Source organism: Triticum dicoccoides, chromosome 1A, assembly GCF_002162155.2.
Source record: "Triticum dicoccoides isolate Atlit2015 ecotype Zavitan chromosome 1A, WEW_v2.0, whole genome shotgun sequence".
Taxonomy (NCBI): domain Eukaryota; kingdom Viridiplantae; phylum Streptophyta; class Magnoliopsida; order Poales; family Poaceae; genus Triticum; species Triticum dicoccoides.
In genome coordinates, this window is record NC_041380.1 from 182,150,329 (window position 1) to 182,172,053 (window position 21,725).

A 21,725-nucleotide genomic window follows, 5' to 3' on the forward strand; every position below is an offset into this window, starting at 1 on the left:
AGAGCCGCTCAATTCATCAAGCATGTCGTCTAGCCTAGGAATAGGATGATGATAATGACTAGTAATATTATTAATGCCTCTACAATCAACGCACATATGCGACGTACCATCCTTTTTCGGCACTAAAATGATATGAACAACACAAGGACTAAGGGATTCGCGTATATAACCTTTGTCGAGCAGTTCTTGTACTTGACGCATAATATCCTTCGTCTCCTCAGGATTGGTACGGTATGGTGCACAGTTGGGTAATGATGCACCGGGAATTAAGTCAATTTGATGCTCAATCCCTCGAATAGGTGGTAATCCCGGTGGCACGTCTTGTGGAAAGACGTCAGCAAACTCCTGCAAAATGTTAGTGACAGCAGGAGGCAAAGAGGAAGGCACGTCCTCGAATGAAAATAATGCCTCTTTGCACACAAATGCATAGCAAACAGATTTGCTAAAATCTAAATCATCAATATCAGATTTGGTGGCAAGTAAACATGCAGTTTTCAATTTAATTTTAGAAGCAACACTAGATGGTTTGTTATTAGGCTTCAGTTGTTGCTCAAATTCTTTTGCCACAATCTGATTTTCACTTTTATTTTTCTCCTGTTTTTCTTTATTAGCTCTAATAATATCATCTTTCAAAATGGAATCAGGAGTCATAGGAAGCAAAGTAATGTTTTTGTCCTTATGAACAAGAGTATACTGATTGTTTCTACCATGGTGTACAATTTTTTTATCAAATTGCCATGGTCTACCAAGTAATTAGGAACATGCTTGCATAGGTACCACATCACAATCAACATAATTAGCATATGTAGAGATACTAAAATGCACACGAACAGTACGTGTTACCTTAACCTTGCCGCTGTTGTTGAACCATTGGATGTAGCAAGGATGTGGTCTTGTGGTGAGAGATAGCTTCTCCACCATCTCCGTGCTAGCCAAGTTATTGCAGCTCCCTCCATCTATGATGACACGAACAGAATGTTCCTTCGCAACTCCCTTTGTATGGAACAAATTATGCCTCTGATTTTGCTCGACTTGTGTAACCTGCACACTCAAAACACGTTGAGCAACTGAACATTCATACATGTCAGCATCTTCAGCAGTCATGTATTGCGTCTCATGATCAGAATCCTCTCCACCATGTTCTTCATGTGTAATAAGAGCCAAAGTCTCCTCATCATAGTCACTAGCAGACTCATACCCACCATCCTCAGTAGTGATAGAGGCGAGGGTCCCGATCTTTCGATTAGATGATAACTATCGATTTGGTGGAGTCGACTTTGACGATCCGACTACAAATGTGCAAGACGTTGCACCTTAGCAATCGCTAAACCAATCTCTTGAGGTTACTGACGATGCCGGAAGCACGGTCAGCCTGACCACGAAGGTCTATTCCTGCAAGCAATCGAAGAACGAGCAAGAATATGATAAAGCAATCTGAATATTGTGAATATATATATGAAGTATTGATAATGGTGGGGATCCGTAAGCGGTCTTGGTCTAGTCGTTGGACACAAACGAAGTACACAACGTTGCAATGGCTAACTTTTAACTAAACAAATGCCCAAAGTCTAAATGGTGCCCTAAGGGCTGTATATATGGAGGAAGAGGGGGGAATTTCGTGGCCCTTGGGGAAGGGGTCCGAAACCAACCCTATCTCTTGTTTCCCCACACATACGGACTGTAAAAACAGCCTATACTTATGTACTTCGAAATTACATGGGCCTGGCCCAATAATAAGGTGACGCAGAACCTAGAATAGCCTCTGGACGAAGTTTATGAAATGGCATCTGGTATATTTCGTCCAAGGCTTCATGCACTCATTATGGTGGCTTCAATGTCCTGAAATCATCACTTGTAACTCCGTTCTTGTTCCCCTTGTGCATGCCATCAGCTCCATGCTTGTTCTTGCTCCAATGTTCATCACTCTTATCCATGCCAGGCCCTTCATTTGTAAGCAAAACAAATGTATCCAATTTAGGCAGCATCATATTCTCATGAACATTAGAATCATTACCAAGAAACGAAAGTACCTGATAATTTAATTGGCATGCGCGAGCTCTAGTAATTGGTCCGCTATAGGTAGTAGTAGGGGCTGTGGGTGTAACAATGGTATTGATGTCCTCATCAAGTAGCAATCATCACATGCTGAGATTGGCATTCTCCCGCAAAATGTCCTCTTCCCTTACAATGACGACAAATAATATCACTTGTGTGCCCTATTGATGCCATGGAAGAAGAAGAGCTTTGCGCAGGTCCGGCAGGTGTGCTCTTGGCAGATAGTGGTGGTTGTGCCTGCTTTCTTGTATCACGGCTAGAGGTGGCATGTGATGGAGGTGCTGGTGGAGTGGAAGTAGAGGATGCACGTGGTGTCCATGATGAAGATCGACCTGCAGAAAACTTAGTTCGTGCCAATGCCTGTCGACCCTGCACTTCACGTTCAGCTTTATAAGCAAGATGGAATAAACGAGTGATATTAGTATACTCCTTATACTCTAGAATGGTCTGAACCTCTCCATTTAATCCACCCATAAAACGTGCAAGCAGAGCTTCATTCTCCTCAACAATACCACATCTAATCATGCCAGTTTGTAATTCCTGATAATATTCTTCTACAAAAAAATTTCCTTGTCTTAAACGCTGCAATTTTTGAAGTAATTCACGTTGATAATATGGTGGAACCCAACGAGTACGCATAGCAGTTTTTAAAGCAGCCCAAGTAGCTGGAATAGGATATAATCTACAATGTTCAGACCAGCAAACACATGCAAAGCTAATGAAAGCACAAACAGCAGCAGGAACACGTCCCTCCTCAGGATATTGTAAACATGTAAATCGTTGTTCAGTTTCTAACTACCAAGTAAGAAAAATATCAGGAACTTATCTACCCTCAAATGGTGAAATATTCAATTTTAGTTTAGGAAGATGGTCATGTACCTCAGGTGGTGGGGCAGCCCTACCGTTGCGATGATATGCATGAGGACGACCTAGTGCTGGTGGTGCGGGTGGTTGCATGTAGTCTTATTTTGGTCAACCTCATCCTCGTAATGGTCCTCCACCTCTGCAGTAGTAGCAGGAGCGGCAGAAGCATCAACAGCGGCACCAGAATTTTGCCCAGGGTCCATGGGAACACGCTGTGCTCGTCCCACTTGATTTGGAAAGCGACGTTGTTGTTGTTGTTGTTGTTGTTGTTGTTGTTGTTGTTGGAGAGGTGCGTTAGGGGCAGCCGGTGGTGGTGGTGGAACACGCGCGAGCAATTCATTAAACTTGTTATCGAGCTTTGTTTCGAACGTCTTCTCCATGCCATCTATCTTCTCCATGGCCTCTTTAAATCTGTTTAGCACATCTTGCACCTGTCCACTCATCATTTGCTGAAATTTATCATGCAACTCCTTATTCGTCAGGTTCTCCTGGTCAGTCTCGTCGGCTTGTGATCCTGCCATGGTTAGCAGCAATAGAAACACACAAGAATATGATCCTATAGAATACTAACAAGAGGTGGTGGTGGATGTCACAAATCCGTCAAGCAAATCTCAAATTCTTACCAGTTCTTACCCAGCAGCAGGCGGTGATCGGCAACCGTCGTAGTCAAAACTATCAAAGCTTGGATAGAGCTATTACCAGGGAGAGTCAAATGCACGACGTAGATGTATGTGGAGCTGGGAAGGCTTATAATATGCTAGCAAAAATGATGTAGGGTAGATAGTGGCCTGATCTTTCACGAAAGGAGAGGATCCCACGAAGAATGCAAAGAACACGAGGAGGGAAACGAGGGAAAACACAAGGGGAAACACAAGAGGAACACTCAAACTAAAAAGAACAAGTCACACATGTGCTAGATCCTCGGGTACATAGAACGATACACGAATCCACAGACAACTAAGGACGATACAAGGGTAGCCGGTTCTTCTTCGTGAGGAGGTCTTGAATCCACAAGGGGATCTTCTCGTAAAGGGGTCTTGAATCCACGGTGGATCTTCTCCGAAGAGGGGCCGCGGTCTCTCTCAAGGAGTAGATCCGATATGGATGAGCGAAGCTCTATCTCTGAGTATGAGCTAAACCAGCGCTAACCCTAGAATGTCGTACATGATAGAGTTTATATAGTCTAGGTGACGAAAGGGTACACGGGCCTCGGCCCAAGTGGTTGCGCGCAGGCAGGGCCGGAAGTTCCGGGCACCGGAGGTTCTGGGGAGGGTCCGGCCTAACCAAAGAGTTGGCGCGGTGGAGATGTGCTGGCATTTGGGGGCCGGAAGGTCCGGGCAGGCCGGAGGTTCCGTGCGCCGGAAGGTCCGGGACGGGGCCGGGCTAATCTGAGAGTTGGCACGCCTGGGCTGGTCGAAGTCATCGGTGACCGGAAGCTCCGGGTTGGCCGGAAGGTTCGGGGGCCGGAAGTTCCGGGCTGTCTAGAGTGTTGACGCCTGTCTCTTCTTCTACAGTCCTCGGCTCCGAGTCTTGAGCATTGTACCTGATGACACATAGTATCTCGGACTTAGGCAGTACAAATGTCTCACTTGAAGAGGGGGAAAACTCAAGTAGGAGTGATGTCACCTCGGATTGAATAGCACGTGCCCTAGCCCTTGTCATTGGTCCACTTGGAGCTTGGATAGTTGAGGTGGCATCCATGGGGATGGTCGTGGGATGCTCCGCATCATCTCCCCTCCCTTGGGGAAGATCCATCCTCGGATCGAGTTCTTCATCACCATGGAAGGGATAGAGATCTTTGATGTTGAAGAAGTCTCTCACGTTGTACTTGTCGCGCGGGAGGTCGATCTTGTAAGCGTTGTCGTTATAGCGTGCGAGCACCTTGAAGGGTCCATCTGCTTGTGGGCGAAGCTTAGACTTTCGTTCTTGTGGAAAGCGCTCCTTGTGAAGGTGTAGCCACACGAGATCACCAATGTTGAAGACCATAGGTTGCCTGTTGACGTTGATCTTTGTCGCAAGGCGTTGTACTTGGCGCTCGATGGTGTTTCTTTTATCTTCATGCACCTTCTTGAGATGGGTAACTCGTGCACTTGCGTCTAAATTGATTCGCTCTTGGAGTGGAAGAGGTAGAATATCCAAAGGTGACAAAGGGTTGAATCCGTAGATGAACTCGAAAGGGGACTTGCCGGTTGTTAAGTGTCTTGCTCGGTTGTAGGCGAACTCCGCGATGGGTAGACACTCCTCCCACTCCTTGATGTTCTTCTTGATGAGTACTCGAATTAGAGCGGAGAGTGTGTAGTTTGTCACCTCCGTTTGGCCGTCGGTTTGAGGATGGTACGCCGTGGAAAAGAGTAGCTTGATTCCGAGCTTGGCGCATAGGGTCTTCCAAAAGTAGCTAAGGAACTTGACGTCGCGGTCCGAGACAATTGTCTTTGGCACACCATGGAGACGCAATATTTCCCTACAAAAGAGATTAGCAACATGTGAAGCATCGTCTATCTTTTGACAAGGAATAAAATGTGCCATTTTGGAGAAACGGTCCACAACCACAAATATGGATCTTTCCCATTGCGAGTCCTAGGCAAACCAAATACAAAGTCCATGCTAGTGTCTTCCCAAGGCTGGTATGGAATTGGTAAAGGCATATAGAGACCATGAGATTGAGCTTTGGACTTAGCTTTGCGACTTGTGGAACACCGGTTGGTGAAACAATTGACATCCCGAAACATCTTAGGCCAATAGTAGCTTTTCGAGAGCATGGCGAACATCTTGCCCCGTCCAAAATGTCCCATTAAGCCTCCATGAGATTCCTGCAAAAGCAACAAACGAAGAGAGGACTCGGGAATACAAAGTTTGTTAGCTCTCATAAGGTAGCCATCTTTGATGTAATAGTGTTCCCAAGATGTATTCGACAAACACTTGGCATAAGGAATGGCAAAAGTTGCATCATGCTCATATAAGTCTTTGAGATGCTCGAAGCCAATTACATCTAACTCAAGTTGAGTGACAAGCATGCAAATGCGGGAAAGAGCATCTGCTACTATGTTTTATTTACCCTTGATGTACTTGATGACATAGGGAAAAGACTCAATAAATTCACTCCATTTAGCATGATGTTGTTCAACTTACTTTGTCCGTTAAGATACTTGAGAGTCTCATGATCGGTATGAATGATAAACTGATGGGGACAAAGGTAGTGTTCCCATTCATGCAAAACACGGACTAAAGCATATAGCTCTTTGTCATAGATGGGATAATTGAGTTGCGCTCCGGAAAGTTTCTCACTAAAGTAAGCTACGGGGCGCTTCTCTTGCGTTAACACACCTCCTATGCCATTACCACTAGCATCGCAATGAATTTCAAAAGGCTTGTCAAAGTTGGGTAAAGCAAGCACGGGAGCATAAGTAAGCAAATTCTTAAGCTCATTGAATGTGGTATCTTGGGATGATCCCCAAACAAAAGGCGCATTCTTCTTGCTCAAAGCATGCAAAGGCAAAGCAATGGTGCTAAAATCCTTTACAAAGCAACGATAGAAACCAGCAAGGCCAAGAAAACTACGCACTTGATGCAAGTTGGTTGGTTGCAGCCAAGTCTTAATAGCATTAATCTTGGACTCATCAACATGAACACCCTTAGAAGAAACAACAAAACCCAAGAAAACGACCTTATCAACACCAAAAAGGCATTTCACCATATTGGCATAGAGTCGCTCTTTTCTAAGAGTTTGCAAAACGGTGCGGACATGGGTGACATGCTCCATAATAGATTTGCTAAACACAAGAATGCCATCGAAGTAAACCACAACAAATATACCAATGTAAGGGCGAAAGACATGATTCATAAGGCTCATAAAAGTGCTCGGCGCTTCCGAAAGACCCATAGGCATGACTAACCACTCATACAAACCAAACTTGGTTTTGAAGGCGGTTTTCCATTCATCACCCTCTTGTATGCGGATTTGATAGTAACCACTTTTAAGATCAATTTTAGAAAATATAGTGGCACCGCTAAGCTCATCAAGCATATCATCTAGGAGTGGAATGGGATACCTATAGCGAACGGTGATAGCATTGATAGGTCTACAATCGGATCACACGCAAAAACTACCATCACGTTTTGGCACAAGAATGACCGGAACGACACAGGGGCTCAAACTTTCATGCACATGTCCATGGTCTATGAGATGCTTTACTTCCCTTTGTATTTATTTTGTTTCGTTGGGGTTGACGCGGTAGGGAGCTTTGTTTGGAAGTGGCGCTCCGGGGATGAGGTCGATGCGGTGCTCAATGCCTCGAAGTGGAGGTAGTCCCGGAGGTAGCTCATCGGGGAAAACATCTTGAAATTCCTGCAAGAGAAGACAACACTAGAGGAAGAGTGTGAGTGGTGTTAGTTTGTGGTGCATTGTCCTTGCACACGAGGACGTAGTGTAGGACACTAGATGGGTTCTCACACACTTCTCTCATCTCATGTTTGGTGGCAAATAGAACTAGGTTCTTGTTTTCGCTCATCATGGAGGCACTCGATTTTGGCTTGTGGCGCTCACTCTCGTTTTGGTGGCTCGCTCTCTCACTATGATCTCCACAATGGGTGGCTTGCTTGTCGGCGATTACTTGACTTGGCGACATTGGACGAAGGATGTACTCCTTGCCCTTCATCTTGAAGATGTAGTGGTTCGTTCGGCCGCTGTGGACGACTCCTCTATCTAATTGCCATGGCCATCCAAGGAGAAGATGACAAACGGTCATTGGAACGACGTCACACTCCAAGGTGTCTTCGTAGGCGCCGATCTTGAAGGAGACTTGTACTCGGTGCTCGACTTGGATAGTGCCAGAATCACTAAGCCATTGCACTTTGTATGGATGTGGATGCTTTGTCTTGGGTAATTGGAGCTTGGACCAAAGTTCTTCACTTGCGAGATTGTGACAACTCCCTCCATCGATGATGAGCTTGACGGATCGTCCATTGATCCCGGCCTTGGTGTGGAATATGTGGCATCGTTGGTCTTCTTCTTGGTGATGTTGGAGTGATGAGGACATCAATACCATTGTTACACCCACATCCCCTGCTGCTATACATACTGGACCGATTACTAGAGCTAGAGCACGCCAATTGAATTATCAGGTACTTTCGTTTCCTGGTAACGATTCTAATGTTCATGAGAATATGATGCTGCCTAAATTGGATACATTTGTTTTGCTTACAAATGAAGGGCCTAGCTTGCACAAGAAAGATGAACCTTGGAGCAAGTTCAATCATGGAGATGATGGCATGCGCAAGGGGAACAAGAACGGAGTTACAAGTGATGATTCCAGGACTTTGAAGCCACCATAATGAGTGCATGAAGCATGGGACGAAATATACAAGATGCCACTTCATAAATTTCGTCCAGAGGCTATTTTAGGTGCCGCGTCACCTTATTATTGGGCCAGGCCCATGTATTTTCGAAGTACTTAAGTATAGGATGTTTTTAGAGTCCGTATGTGTGGGGAAACAAGAGTTAGGGTTGGTTTCGGACCCCTCCCCCAAGGGCCACGAAATCCCCCCTCTCTCCTCCATATATACAGCACTTAGGGCATTGTTTAGACTTTGGGTTTTGTTTAGACTAAAAGTTCGCCATAGCTGCAACTTCGCGTCCTTCGTTTGTGTCCAACAACCAGACCAAGACGTCACAGAACCCCACCTTCATTAATAAAGCTTTCATCTTATATTCGCAATATCCAGATTGCAATCTCAGTTTCTTGCTTGTTCTTCGTTTTCTTGCAGGAAACAGACCCTCATGGTCAGGTTGATCGTGCTCCGGCGTGGTCAATAACCCTCGGAAGTTGGTTTAGTGATTGCTAAGGCGCGACGTCTCGCACGTTCGTATCGGATCGTCAAGGTCGACTCCCACAGAAAACGATAGCGACCATCTCATCGAAACAACGGGAGACCTTTGCCTCTATCATGGAGAGTCAAGACTTTGGAGAAAACAAGTGCGGGACTCGAGTCTTCATCACAAAAGACTTGTTCTTCTTCATTGTTCACTTGGCGGTGCATGGCGACGTGCTCGAGGGCTTCCATTTCGCCGTCGCTCATGGAGTCATACGTGCAATCGTCGTTGAAGACCATGGTTTGCTTGTTGGTGCACTCGTAGGACTTGTGGCCTCGGCCTCCGCAAGTGAAACACTTGAAGGAACTCGTCTTGATGGCCTCATCGGTTGGGGTTGATGATGATGAAGCTCTCAGCTTGAAGTTGCCCGTAGTAGGGTTGCTTGCAGTTGGCGAAGCTTTCTTGGAAGTCGACTTGTCGATGTTGGAAGTCTAAGGTCTTGTAGTCGGTGTTGGAGTCATGGAAGCTTGGTTATTGGAGAAGCCGTAGGACTTGGATGAGAACTTGGCATACTTGAAATCATCTTGCACTTGGCGTTCCGCTTTGGTAGCTTGGTGCACTAGCTCGATGAGATTTGAGTATGGTTGGAAGTCAGCGATCTTCTTGATAGGATGATTGAGTCCATTCAAGAAACGTGCCATTATTTGCTCATCATCTTTCGTGACATTGGCTCGTATCATGGAAATCTCCATCTCCTTGTAGTACTCTTCAACGCTCTTGGTTCCTTCCATGAGTTGTTGGAGTTTCTTGAAGAGATCGCGGTTGTAGTAGGTAGGTACAAAGCATGCTCTCATAACATCCTTCATTTGCGCCCAAGTAGTGATGGGTGATTCACCTCTTGCCTCTCGCCGCTCAATGACTTGTTCCCACCAAATGAGCACATAGTCTTGGAACTCAAGGGATGCCATTGCGATCTTCTTCTCTTCGTCACAATTGTGCAAACGGAAAATCTTGTCAACTTTCAATGCCCATGAAAGGTACTCTTCGGGATCGTTGCTTCCGTTGAACTTGGGCATGGTGAACTTGAGCTTGCCGTAGTGTTGCTCTTCATTGTGTTGGTGTCGGGGATGATGACGCCCATGTTGTAGATGATTGTTCAACTCGTGGTGCTCTTGACGCGGAGGCTTGTTATCCTCATGTTACTCTTGTCGTGGAGGATTTCCATTGTCTTCATGTTCTCGATGAACTTGATGGTGTTGGCGAGCTTGTGGCGGATCTTGGCGAGCTCGAAGAGGAACTTGACGATGCACGCGAGCGTGAAATCTTTGTTCTTGAATTTATTCGTGATGTGCTTCTTCTTGTTCACGAGCTTGTCGGCTTCGGTCGGCAATGGCTCGACTCGAATCGTGTAGAGCTTGTTGCGCCGCAAGTGCTTGAGCGTCACGGAGTTGTTGTGCTTGACGTTGTGCCTCGGCATCTTGGGCATTTTGTGTAGACGCGCTCGCTCTTCCTCTTCATGTTGGCGTTGACGTTGCCGTTCTCGTGCAAGCGCAAAGGCTTCTTGAGTTTGACGTTGTCGGCGCTCTTGAGAGTCGGTGTCTCTTAGGGGATTGAGGCTTGCTTGACGGTTGGCACGCGCGGCTCAACGAAGAGTGTTCAATGTCGGTGTACTTGAGCCGGAGAGGGTGAAGTCGGAGTGGCGGCTTGAACGGCTCCTTCTTGAAGTGAAAGACGAGCTGTTGAGCAACAAAGCAGGAATTCCGTCCATCCTTGCGTCATTCTCTTGCTTGTGATCGTTGAGCTCGTGGTCGAAGTAGTCCTTTGTACGTTGCTCGGAAAGTCGCAAGTCGGCGGCAAGGTTGTCAAAGCGTTCACTCATCGCTTGTTGCTCTTGATGCAAAGCACGTTGTGCACCAAAGAGGTGACTCTTGGTGACGAAGGAGTTCATGTCATCGTCTTGCTCCATGAAGAGTGGGTTGGTAGAAGTACTTGGCCTATCCATCATTCCAAGACAAATGTGAGTGGTAGAAAGAGAGGAACAAGTACCAAATGTACCTTGACCGAAGTTGAAAGTGGATCAAGGATCACTCCAACGTTGGACAAGGAAATAGCACAATTGGTACGAGTTCTTGTCGGTTTCTCACACCTACACAAGTAAAATGATGCGGAGCATCCCACAACCATCCCCATGGATGCCACCTCAACTATCCAAGCTCCAAGTGGACCAATAACAAGGGCTAGGGCACGTGCTATTCAATCCGAGGTGACATCACTCCTACTTGAGTTTTCCCCCTATTCAAGTGAGACATGGCTACTGCCTAAGTCCGAGATACTATGTGTCATCAGGTACAACTCTCAAGACTCGGAGCCGAGGACTGTAGAAGAAGAGACAGGCGTCAACACTCTGGACAGCCCGGAACTTCCGGCCAGAGCCCGGAACTTCCGGCCCCCGGACCTTCCGGCCGACCCGGACCTTCCGGCCGCCGATGACTTCGACCAGCCCAGGCGTGCCAACTCTCAGGTTAGCCCAGACCCTGTCCCGGACCTTCTGGCGCCCGGAACCTCCTGCCTGCCTGGACCTTCCGGCCCCTGGATGCCAGCACATCCACACCGTGCCAACTCTCTGGTTAGGCCGGACCTTCCCCAGAACCTCCGGTGCCCGGAACTTCCGGCCCTGCCTGCGCGCAGCCACTTGGGTCGAGGCCTGTGTACCCTTTCATCACCTAGACTATATATACTCTATCCCGTACGAATTTCTAGGGTTAGCGTTGGTTTAGCTCATACTCAGAGATAGAGCTTCACTCATCCATATCGGATCTACTCCTTGAGAGAGACCGCGGCCCCTCTTCGGAGAAGATCCACCATGGATTCGAGACCCCATTACGGGAAGATCCCCTTGTGGATTCAAGACACCGTAACGGGGAAGAACCGGCTACCCTTGTATCATCCTTAGTTGTCCGTGGATTCGTGTATCGTTTTATGTACCCGAGGATCTAGCACATGTGTGACTTGTTCTTGTTAGTTTGAGTGTTCCTCTTGTGTTTCCCCTTGTGTTTTCCCTCGTTCCCCTCCTCGTGTTCTTCGCGTTCTTCGCAGGATCCGCTCCTTTCGTGAAATATCGGGCGATTAGGGTTCCACCCTACATCATCTTGGTATCTAGAACAAGGTTGATCACGATTTCGGAGCCTCCCCGTTGTGTTTCTAGTCTAATTTTGTTGTTTTTCGTCCTAATCCGACAATCCCCACCAAAAATAGCCCCAAATTTTTTTTGTGATTTGTTCATGTGTTGAGATTTTGTTGGTTTTGATCCGTGAATTTTGTGTGTGGCTCGTAGATCTAGCCTCCCCACCCTTCTTTTCCTCCAATTTCTTCTTTTTCCCCTTCTTATTTGGGCTTTTTCCCCAAGTTTTTCCGCCCAATTCCACGATCCCGATGTCTCTATTCTTGGCAGAATCACGACCACCGGAACTTCCGGTCCAGCCCAGACATTCCGGCCCTCGGACTTTCCGGCCTTCCCCAGAACCTCCGGACCCCGAACCCTCCGTCTTGCCCGGAACTTCCGGCTTCGACAGAAAGTTCACACTACCTCCACAACTCCACCCAATTTTCCACCAAATTTTGTTCTGGTGCTCACCATATACCATATATACTTCCGCATACCTCCACTACTTCCGCGTAACCCAACTATTTTTGGACCGTTTCGCTCTCCGACACAATTGCTACTTTGACGTTTGAGAATTTGAGTTGCGGTACCGTATCCTTTTGTGTTTCAGCTATCTAGGTACGGTTCGTCATCGACATCACCGCTGCTCATCTTTGCCACAGACGCGTCATCAACAACGACCACCTCGACTACGACTTGGTATTCGTGCCACAATTTTGACACCATACGGGAAGCAAGACCGGTAACCTAATCTTGGTATTGGACATATCATTCTTGCCATTACATTGATAGCCATCATAGCCTTACTCCTTTGCATTGCTTACCCATCGAGACTAGCCGTTGAGTATTGCCGGCAACGAGACTTGTGCACATTAGTGATCATACTTCCCATAGCATACATACATCACTATTGCATATCTTGGTACATCTGTTGTTCCACAAAGTTGTCATCGCATACTCATTTGCTCTCTTGGTTCGTCAAGCATTGCATAAGAAAAGAGCTCAAACATCAAAGAGCCAAACAAGCTTTTAAGCAAAGAGGAAAGATAAGTCAAGAGCTTTTAAGCAAGAACCATAGCATCATACAACATTAAGATTTTCATACTCGATCATCTTGGATCATATCATAGCAACACCTTGCATACAAAGTATTTGGGATAGAAGTCGTTGCATTTTTGCTAAGTAGGTTGTGCACAAGTTCTTGTATCCGCCTATCGTGCAATCGTGCTAGCGTCTCTCTAGTGTTGTGCAACAAGAGCATTTTTGTGGATTCCACATTTTGGCCCACCCTTGGTTGCACAACCCCACTTATCTCTTTGCGCGTGTGTTTCCGTGTACCTTATATGCTTGGTCTACTTGTTACATTGCATCTTGCGAATCTTTTCCAACATTATTGAAGCTCACTTACAATTGCATCAAATTTTGCACCATCCTAACCAAGCTCCACCAAAAGCTTTTACTTGTGTAGGTGTGAGAAACTGACAAGAACTCGTACCAATTGTGCTATTTCCTTGTTCTACATTGGAGTGATCCTTGATCCACTTTCAACTTCGGTCAAGGTACATTTGGTACTCGTTCCTCTCTTTCCACCACTCACATTTGTCTTGGAATGATGGATAGGCCAAGTACTTCTACCAACCCACTCTTCATGGAGCAAGACGACGACATGAACTCCTTCATCACCAAGAGTCACCTCTTTGGTGCACAACGTGCTTTGCATCAAGAGCAACAAGCGATGAGTGAACGCATCGACAACCTTGCCGCCGACTTGCGACTTTCCGAGCAACGTACAAAGGACTACTTCGACCACAAGCTCGACGATCACAAGCAAGAGAATGACGCAAGGATGGACGAAATTCATTCTTTATTGCTCAACAGCTCGTCTTCCACTTCAAGAAGGAGCCGTTCAAGCCGCCACTCTGACTTCACCCTCTCCGGCTCAAGTACACCGACATCAAACACTCCTCGTCGAGCCACGCGCGCCGACCATCAAGCAAGCCTCAATCCCCTAAGAGACACCGACTCTCAAGAGCGCCGACAACGTCAAACTCAAGAAGCCTTTGTGCTTGCACGAGAACGGCAACGTCAACGCCAACATGAAGAGGAAGAGCGAGCGCGTCTACACCAAAGTGCCCAAGATGCAAAGGCACAACGTCAAGCACAACAACTCTGTGACACTAAAGCACTTGCGGCACAACAAGCTCTACGCGATTTGAGTCGATCCATTGCCGACCGAAGCCGACAAGCCAGTGAACAAGAATAAGCACATCGTGAAGAAATTCAAGAACAAAGATTTCACGCTCACGTGCATCGTCAAGTTCCTCTTCGATCTCGCGAAGATCCTCCACAAGCTCGCCAACACCATCAAGTTCATCGAGAGCATGAAGACAATGGAAATCCTCCACGACAAGAGCAACATCAGGATAACAACCCTCCGCATCAAGAGCACCACGAGTTGAACAATCATCTACAACATGGGCGTCATCATCCCCGACCCCAACACAATGAAGAGGAACACTACGGCAAGCCCAAGTTCACCATGCCCAAGTTCAACGGAAACAACGATCCCGAAGAGTACCTTTCATGGGCATTGAAAGTTGACAAGATTTTCCCTTTGCACAATTATGACGAAGAGAAGAATATCGCAATGGCATCCCTTGAGTTGCAAGACTATGTGCTCATTTGGTGGGAACAAGTCATTAAGCGCCGAGAGGCAAGAGGTGAACCACCCATCACTACATGGGCGCAAATGAAGGATGTCATGAGAGCATGCTTCGTACCTACCTACTACAACCGCGATCTCTTCAAGAAAGTCCAACAACTCAAGCAAGGAACCAAGAGCGTTGAAGAGTACTACAAGGAGATGGAGATTGCCATGATACAAGCCAATGTCACGGAAGATGATGAGCAAACAATGCCACGTTTCTTGAATGGACTCAATCATCCTATCAAGAAGATCGCCGACTTCCAACCATACTCAAATCTCATCGAGCTAGTGCACCAAGCTACCAAAGCAGAACGCCAAGTGCAAGATGATTTCAAGTATGCAAGTTCTCATCCAAGTATGCCAAGTACAATGCCTTGCGACAAAGCTCAACGTCAACAAGCAACCTATGGTCTTCAACATTGGTGATCTTGTGTGGCTACACCTTCGCAAGGAGCGCTTTCCACAAGAACGCAAGTCTAAGCTTAGACCACGAGCAGATGGACCCTTCAAGGTGATCGCACGCTACAACGACAATGCTTACAAGATCAACCTCCCGTGCGACAAGTACAACGTGAGCGACATCTTCAACATCAAAGATCTCTCTCCCTTCCATGGTGATGAAGAACTCGATCTGAGGACGGATCTTCCCCAAGGGAGGGGAGATGATGCGGAGCATCCCACGACCATCCCCATGGATGCCACCTCAACTATCCAAGCTCCATGTGGACCAATAACAAGGGCTAGGGCACGTTCTATTCAATCCAAGGTGACATCACTCCTACTTGAGTTTTCCCCCTCTTCAAGTGAGACATGGCTACTGCCTAAGTCCGATATACTATGTGTCATCACGTACAATGCTCAAGACTCGGAGCCGAGGACTGTAGAAGAAGATACAGGCGTCAACACTCTGGACAGCCCGGAACTTCCGGCCGACTCGGAGCTTCTGGCCGCTGATGACTTCGACCGGCCCAGGCGTGCCAACTCTCGGGTTAGCCCGGACCCCGTCCCGGACCTTCCGGCTCCCGGAACTTCTGGCCTTCCCAGACCTTCCGTCCCCCGGATGCCAGCACATCTCCACCGACCCAACTCTCTGGTTAGGCCGGACCCTCCCCGGAACTTCCGGCCCTGTCTGCGTGCAGCCACTTGGGCCGAGGCCCGTGTACCCTTTCGTCACCTAGACTATATATACTCTATCCCGTACGACTTTCTAGGGTTAGCGTTGGTTTAGCTCATACTCAGAGATAGAGCTTCGCTCATCCATATCGGATCTACTCCTTGAGAGAGACCGCGACCCCTCTTCGGAGAAGATCCACCGTGGATTCGAGACCCCTTTATGGGAAGATCCCCTTGTGGATTCATGACCTCCTCACGGAGAAGAACCGGCTTCCCTTGTATCGTCCTTAGTTGTCCGTGGATTCGTGTATCGTTCTATGTACCCGAGGATCTAGCACATGTGTGACTTGTTCTTATTAGTTTGTGTGTTCCTCTTGTGTTCCCCTTGTGTTTTCCCTTGTTGCCCTCCTCGTGTTCTTCGCGTTCTTCGTGGGATCCGCTCCTTTCGTGAAAGATCGGGCTATTAGGGTTCCACCCTACATCATAAAAGCTTTTGGTGGAGCTTGGTTAGGATGGTGGAAGAAAATTTGATGCAATTGTAAGTGAGCTTAAATAATGTTGGAAAAGATTCGCAAGATGCAATGTAACAAGTAGACCAAGCATATAACGTACACGGAAACACACACGCAAAAAGATAAGTGGGGTTGTGCAACCAAGGGTGAGCCAAAATGTGGAATCCACGAAAATGCTCTTGTTGCACAACACTAGAGAGACGCTAGCACGATTGCACGATAGGCGGATACAAGAACTTGTGCACAACCTACTTAGCAAAAATGCAACGATTTCTATCCCGAATACTTTGGATGCAAGGTGTTGCTATGATATGATCCAAGATGATAGAGTATGAAAAACTTAATGTTGTATGATGCTATGGTTCTTGCTTAAAAGCTCTTTGCGTATCTTTCCTCTTTTCTTAAAAGCTTGGTTGGCCCTTTGATGTTTGAGCTCTTTTCTCATGCAATGTTTGACGAACCAAGATAGAAAGTGAGTATGCGATGACAAGTTTGTGACACAAGAGATGATACAAATATAGGCAACAATGATGTATGTATGTATGCTATCGGAAGTATGATCACTAATGTGCACAAGTCTTGTTGCCGGCAGTACTGAATGGCTAGTCTCGATGGGTAAGCAACGCAAAGGAGTAAGGCTATGATGGCTATCAATGTAATGGCAAGAATGGTATGTCCAATACCAAGATTAGGTTACCGGTCTTGCTTCCGGTATGGTGTCAAAATGGTGGCATGAATACCAAGTCGTAGTCGAGGTGGTCGTTGTTAATGACACGTCCGTGGAGAAGATATGCAGCGGTGATGTCGATGTCGAACCGTACCTAGATAGCCGAAACAAAAAAGGATACGGTACCGCAACTCAAATTCTCAAACCTCAAAGTAGCAATTGTGTCGAAGAGAGAAACGATCCAAAAATGGTGGGTTATGCGGAAGTGGTGGAGGTATTCGGAAACATATATGGTATATGGTGAGCACCGGAACAAAATTTGGTGGAATTTTGGGTGGAGTTGTGGAAGTAGTGCGAACTTTCTGTCGAAGCCGTAAGTTCCGGGCAAGACGGAGGGTCCGGGGTCCGGAGGTTCCGGGGAAGGCCGGAAGGTCCGGGGGCCGAAATGTCCGGGCTGGACCGGAAGTTCCGGTGGTCGTGATCCTGCCAAGAACAGAGACTTCGGGATCGTGGATTTGGGCGGAAAAACTTGGGGAAAAAGCCCAAATCCAAAGGGGAAGAAGAAGAAATTGGAGGAAATGAAGGGTGGGGAGGCTAGATATATGAGCCACACACAAAATTCACGGATCAAAACCAACAAAATATCAACACATGAACGAATCATAAAAAAAATTGAGGCTATTTTTGGTGGGGATTTTCGGATTAGGACAAAAAACAACAAAATTTCATGTAGGGTAGAACACTAGTGGTCCGATCTTTCACGAAAGGAGCAGATCTCGGAAAGAACGCGAGGAACACGAGGAGGGAAAACGAGTGAAAACACAAGGGGAAACACAAGAGGAACACTCAAACTAACAAGAACAAGTCACACATGTTCTTGATCCTCGGGTACATAGAACCATACACGAATCCACAGACAACTAAGGACGATACAAGGGTAGTCGGTTCTTCTCCGTGAGGAGGTCATGACTCCACAAGGGGATATTCCCATAAAGGGGTCTCGAATCCACGGTGGATCTTCTCCGAAGAGGTGTCGCGGTCTCTTTCAAGGAGTAGATCCGATATGGATGAGCGAAGCTCTATCTCTGAGTATGAGCTAAACCAACGCTAACCCTAGAAAGGAGGAGGTGGAGGAGTATATATAGTCTAGGTCCACGAAGGGGTAAGTTAGGGGCGAAAGGGTACATGGGCTTCGGCCCGAGTGTCTGCGCGCAGGTAGGGCCGGAAGTTCCGGGGACGGTCAGAAGGTCCGGGCGTCGGAGATTTCGTGGGAAGGTTCGGGCAGGGTCCGGGCTATTCAGAGAGTTGGCACACTCTTGGACGGCTTCGGTGCAGCAGGGTCGGAAGCTCCGAGATGGCCGGAGGTTCCGGTGGCCAGAAGTTCCAGGCAGTGGCCGGAAGTTCCGGGCTTTCCAGAAGCTTGTCCAGGCTTCTTCTTCCTTCTCTTCCACGCTTCCCTCGCGGATGGTGTAGGTGATCCTTGGCGCTTGCACTCCTCCTCGTCATCCGTGAAGCTCCGACAATAACTATGCATGCACGATGGAGGGTCAAGTAGTATACCATCCTCGAAGGGGTCAAGTGAGCACGTGTAAAGGAGAGGATTCACCTTTATGTATGTGAAGTAGATGTCGCACATGTCACTTGCCGAATGAACTCTTGACATCTGATGTCCATAGGATGCTCCACATCATCCCCTGCCCCTTGGGAAAGATCCGACCTCGGATCGAAACCCAAATCACCATGGGAAAGAGATGGCATCGTCGTGTAGTAGTGGTCGATCACCAAGTTCCCGTCATCTTGAACCTTGAAACGGGCACTCTCCAATGTCGCACCATCTTGTGATTCCTTCAAAAGGAGCAAGGAGAACAAACACTTGGAAAAACAAATGTGGTTAGCATTAGTGCAAAACCAAGCATTCAAGAGGTGATTCACCCAACAAGTGTTGTCATCAAGCATAGCATATGGTGTGACAAAGGATTGTGACATGGCATGTAGGCACATAAATTGAGCACAAAGAAGGACATCATGGAAACAAGCATGTGAATGTGAGGTAGTGATGCAAATATGTGTGACAAGAGAAGAAGCATCTACCTCAAGTTCATAGCAAGCATTCACAAATTGCTCAATGTAAGGTCGATGGTAGGCATATGAATCATTCACAACACCAAGTAAAATGGAGTGTCTAAACATATGGGTCAAGTGCAAGACAATCCAAGCATAATGTGCATGGGGTGTAGTGAATATAGTGTGGCACTCAACACAATAGAAAGAGCAATTGTTCATCATGTGTGAGGCAATCAAGTCAAGCATAGTAATAAAGTCGTGCAAGCTAGTAGTGCGAAGATGCAACATACTAGAGTAAATCATGGCAATCATGTCATGAGAGCAAATAATAGGCATAGGCAATGCACATGATATATCTCTAGCAGGAACACAAAGCAAGATGAAAGTATCATCATAGGCATGGGGTACAAAGCAAACATAGCAATAGCAAGCAATATCTCCACCAAGCTTGCAAATACACATACAAGTATGAGAATCAATCATCATGTGTAATGCAAAGCGTGGGTCACAAATGCATGGCAAAGGCATAGTAATGAGCATATCATGCAAAGTGAACATGGCAAGATGGGCATATAATATGTAATGGACAATAACTCATAGCCAAGTGAGGGTCATGTAGAAGAAATGCGCGAAGACTTCGCGTGAAGAGAGCGGTGGGAAATGCAATCCATGGGATCCCAAGTCTTCATTGCTCTCTAGAGCTTGTTTTGTCAACTCGTGGGATTGCGAGGTTGACAAGTATTCATGGGTACCTACACAAAAGAGACACAAACCAAAGAAATTGTGCGCGTGGTAAATGTACACATCATCCATCATGATGTGTATTTTCACGTGTGAGTTAGTACAAGATAAGCATCACTCAAAGAAATTTGATGCATGGTATAAGAACATGTCATCCATCATGAAAGAATAGTTATTGTGTATGACATGATGGGGATGCAAATTTAGCATACAAGTATATGGCACATCAATAGCATGTTTATTCATGGGAAGCATATTGTGCATACAAGTATTGGGGTCATGCAATGGATGGGAGTGAACAAAATCTCCAAACATGTATGAGGAAACTATGGGGGTCTCCTCATGAGCAATAGTGGGAACATCATATGGAGAAAATGGACAATATCCAAAACAATGCATATCCGAAGCTAGGTGGTCATGGCATAGTATATGAGATAAATGATGCAAAGGTAGCATGTCAATATCATCACAAGAGAAACAAATGCCAATAACCATAGGCTTGTCATCTATGCCATATGTGCAAATTGGGTTAATCTGAATGGCATATCCATAGTCACTATGAAGAGATTGCAAATATGACATGTGGTCGATCTCATGCATAGCATATGACAAGTCAAGCGAATTGGCAAACATGATGTGACCGAGAGAATTAGCACAATAAATCCTATGTAACATGGCATCACAACTAATAGACTCCACATGTCAATCATCATACTCACCATAAATGGGTAAATCATCGCATGGGGAAGTCACACTAGCATGAAGCATGGAAATAGGGGTATCAACATCATGCAAGCAATCAATGTCATGATAGTCCACTAGTGGGACAAGAGCATCACCTTCACCTATGTTACCTTTGTCATTCCACTAAAGTGGTGTAGGTGAGGTGGTAAAGACCAAATGGTGGTCAAGATCATCATTGTGATGGAACCATGTGGGTGGTGCATCATATTCCACCATGGCCATCGTCTTGTCCAAAGGTAGGACGAAGTCGTCGAGAAGCGACGCATCATCATATAAGGGACATAGAACCAAATGAGAAGACACAATAGAGGTAGAGGTTAAGTCGTTAGTGTTAAAAGTGGCCTCACATGACCGTGGTTCACTCACTCCCTCAAAATAGGTGCACTCAAACTCACATATGGTGGAGTCACTCATCTCACTCAAGAGGTGGGGGTTGTGGCTCTCCTCACATGGGAATAGTGGAAACACATCATATATGTGGCTAGTGGTGAAATCACTCTCACTCTCAATATGGTGGCTAAAGTCACTCAAGTCATCACATGTCGCCGTGGTCGAAGGGAAAATCCCATGCTCAACTGTCTTGTAGTCGTTGTCGTGGATGAAGGCCGAAGATGGCACAACATCACTCTCGCCGTGGCACATCATCACTCTCGCCTCCTAAGATGGAAGCATCATCCTTGCTCACCACCTTGTCGCTCGCCTTCAAAGCTTGGTCCTTGAGGGTCTCCGTAGTCATACTCGTCGCTGCCCATCTTGAAAAAGAGTCATGGAGGACTTGGCATCATCAATGCCACAAAGAGGGATGGCGTCGAACTTGGGAGTAGCATCTCAGAGCTCGTCGGGCTTGGACATCATGGTGGTACTAGCCTCATGCTCGTTCTCATGGAGCTTGGGCGTCGCGAAGTGACCTTGGGGTAGAGAAACTTTGGCCTTCATGAGTTCTTGTTCCGCCTTGAGAGCACCAATGTAGTTGTCGTCGAGGGACTTGTAGTTCTCAAGGAAGATCGTCTTGGAGATGTCATTGTGCAATCCCATCATGAAGTGGAACTTCATCGAAATGGGGTCATCCACGCCGGCTCGTCGCAAGGCAATCTTCATCTCCTTGAAGTACTCGTCGATGGACTTGGATCCTTGGATGGTGTTCTCCAATTGGCGTTGAAGTTGGTCCGTGTAGGTTGAAGGCACAAACTCTCGCCGCAAAGCTCTCTTCGTTTTGGGCCAACTCATGCCGTAGCTCTCCGAAGGTGTGTGAAGCCACCATGTGGACGCATAGTCGTGGAAGTTCC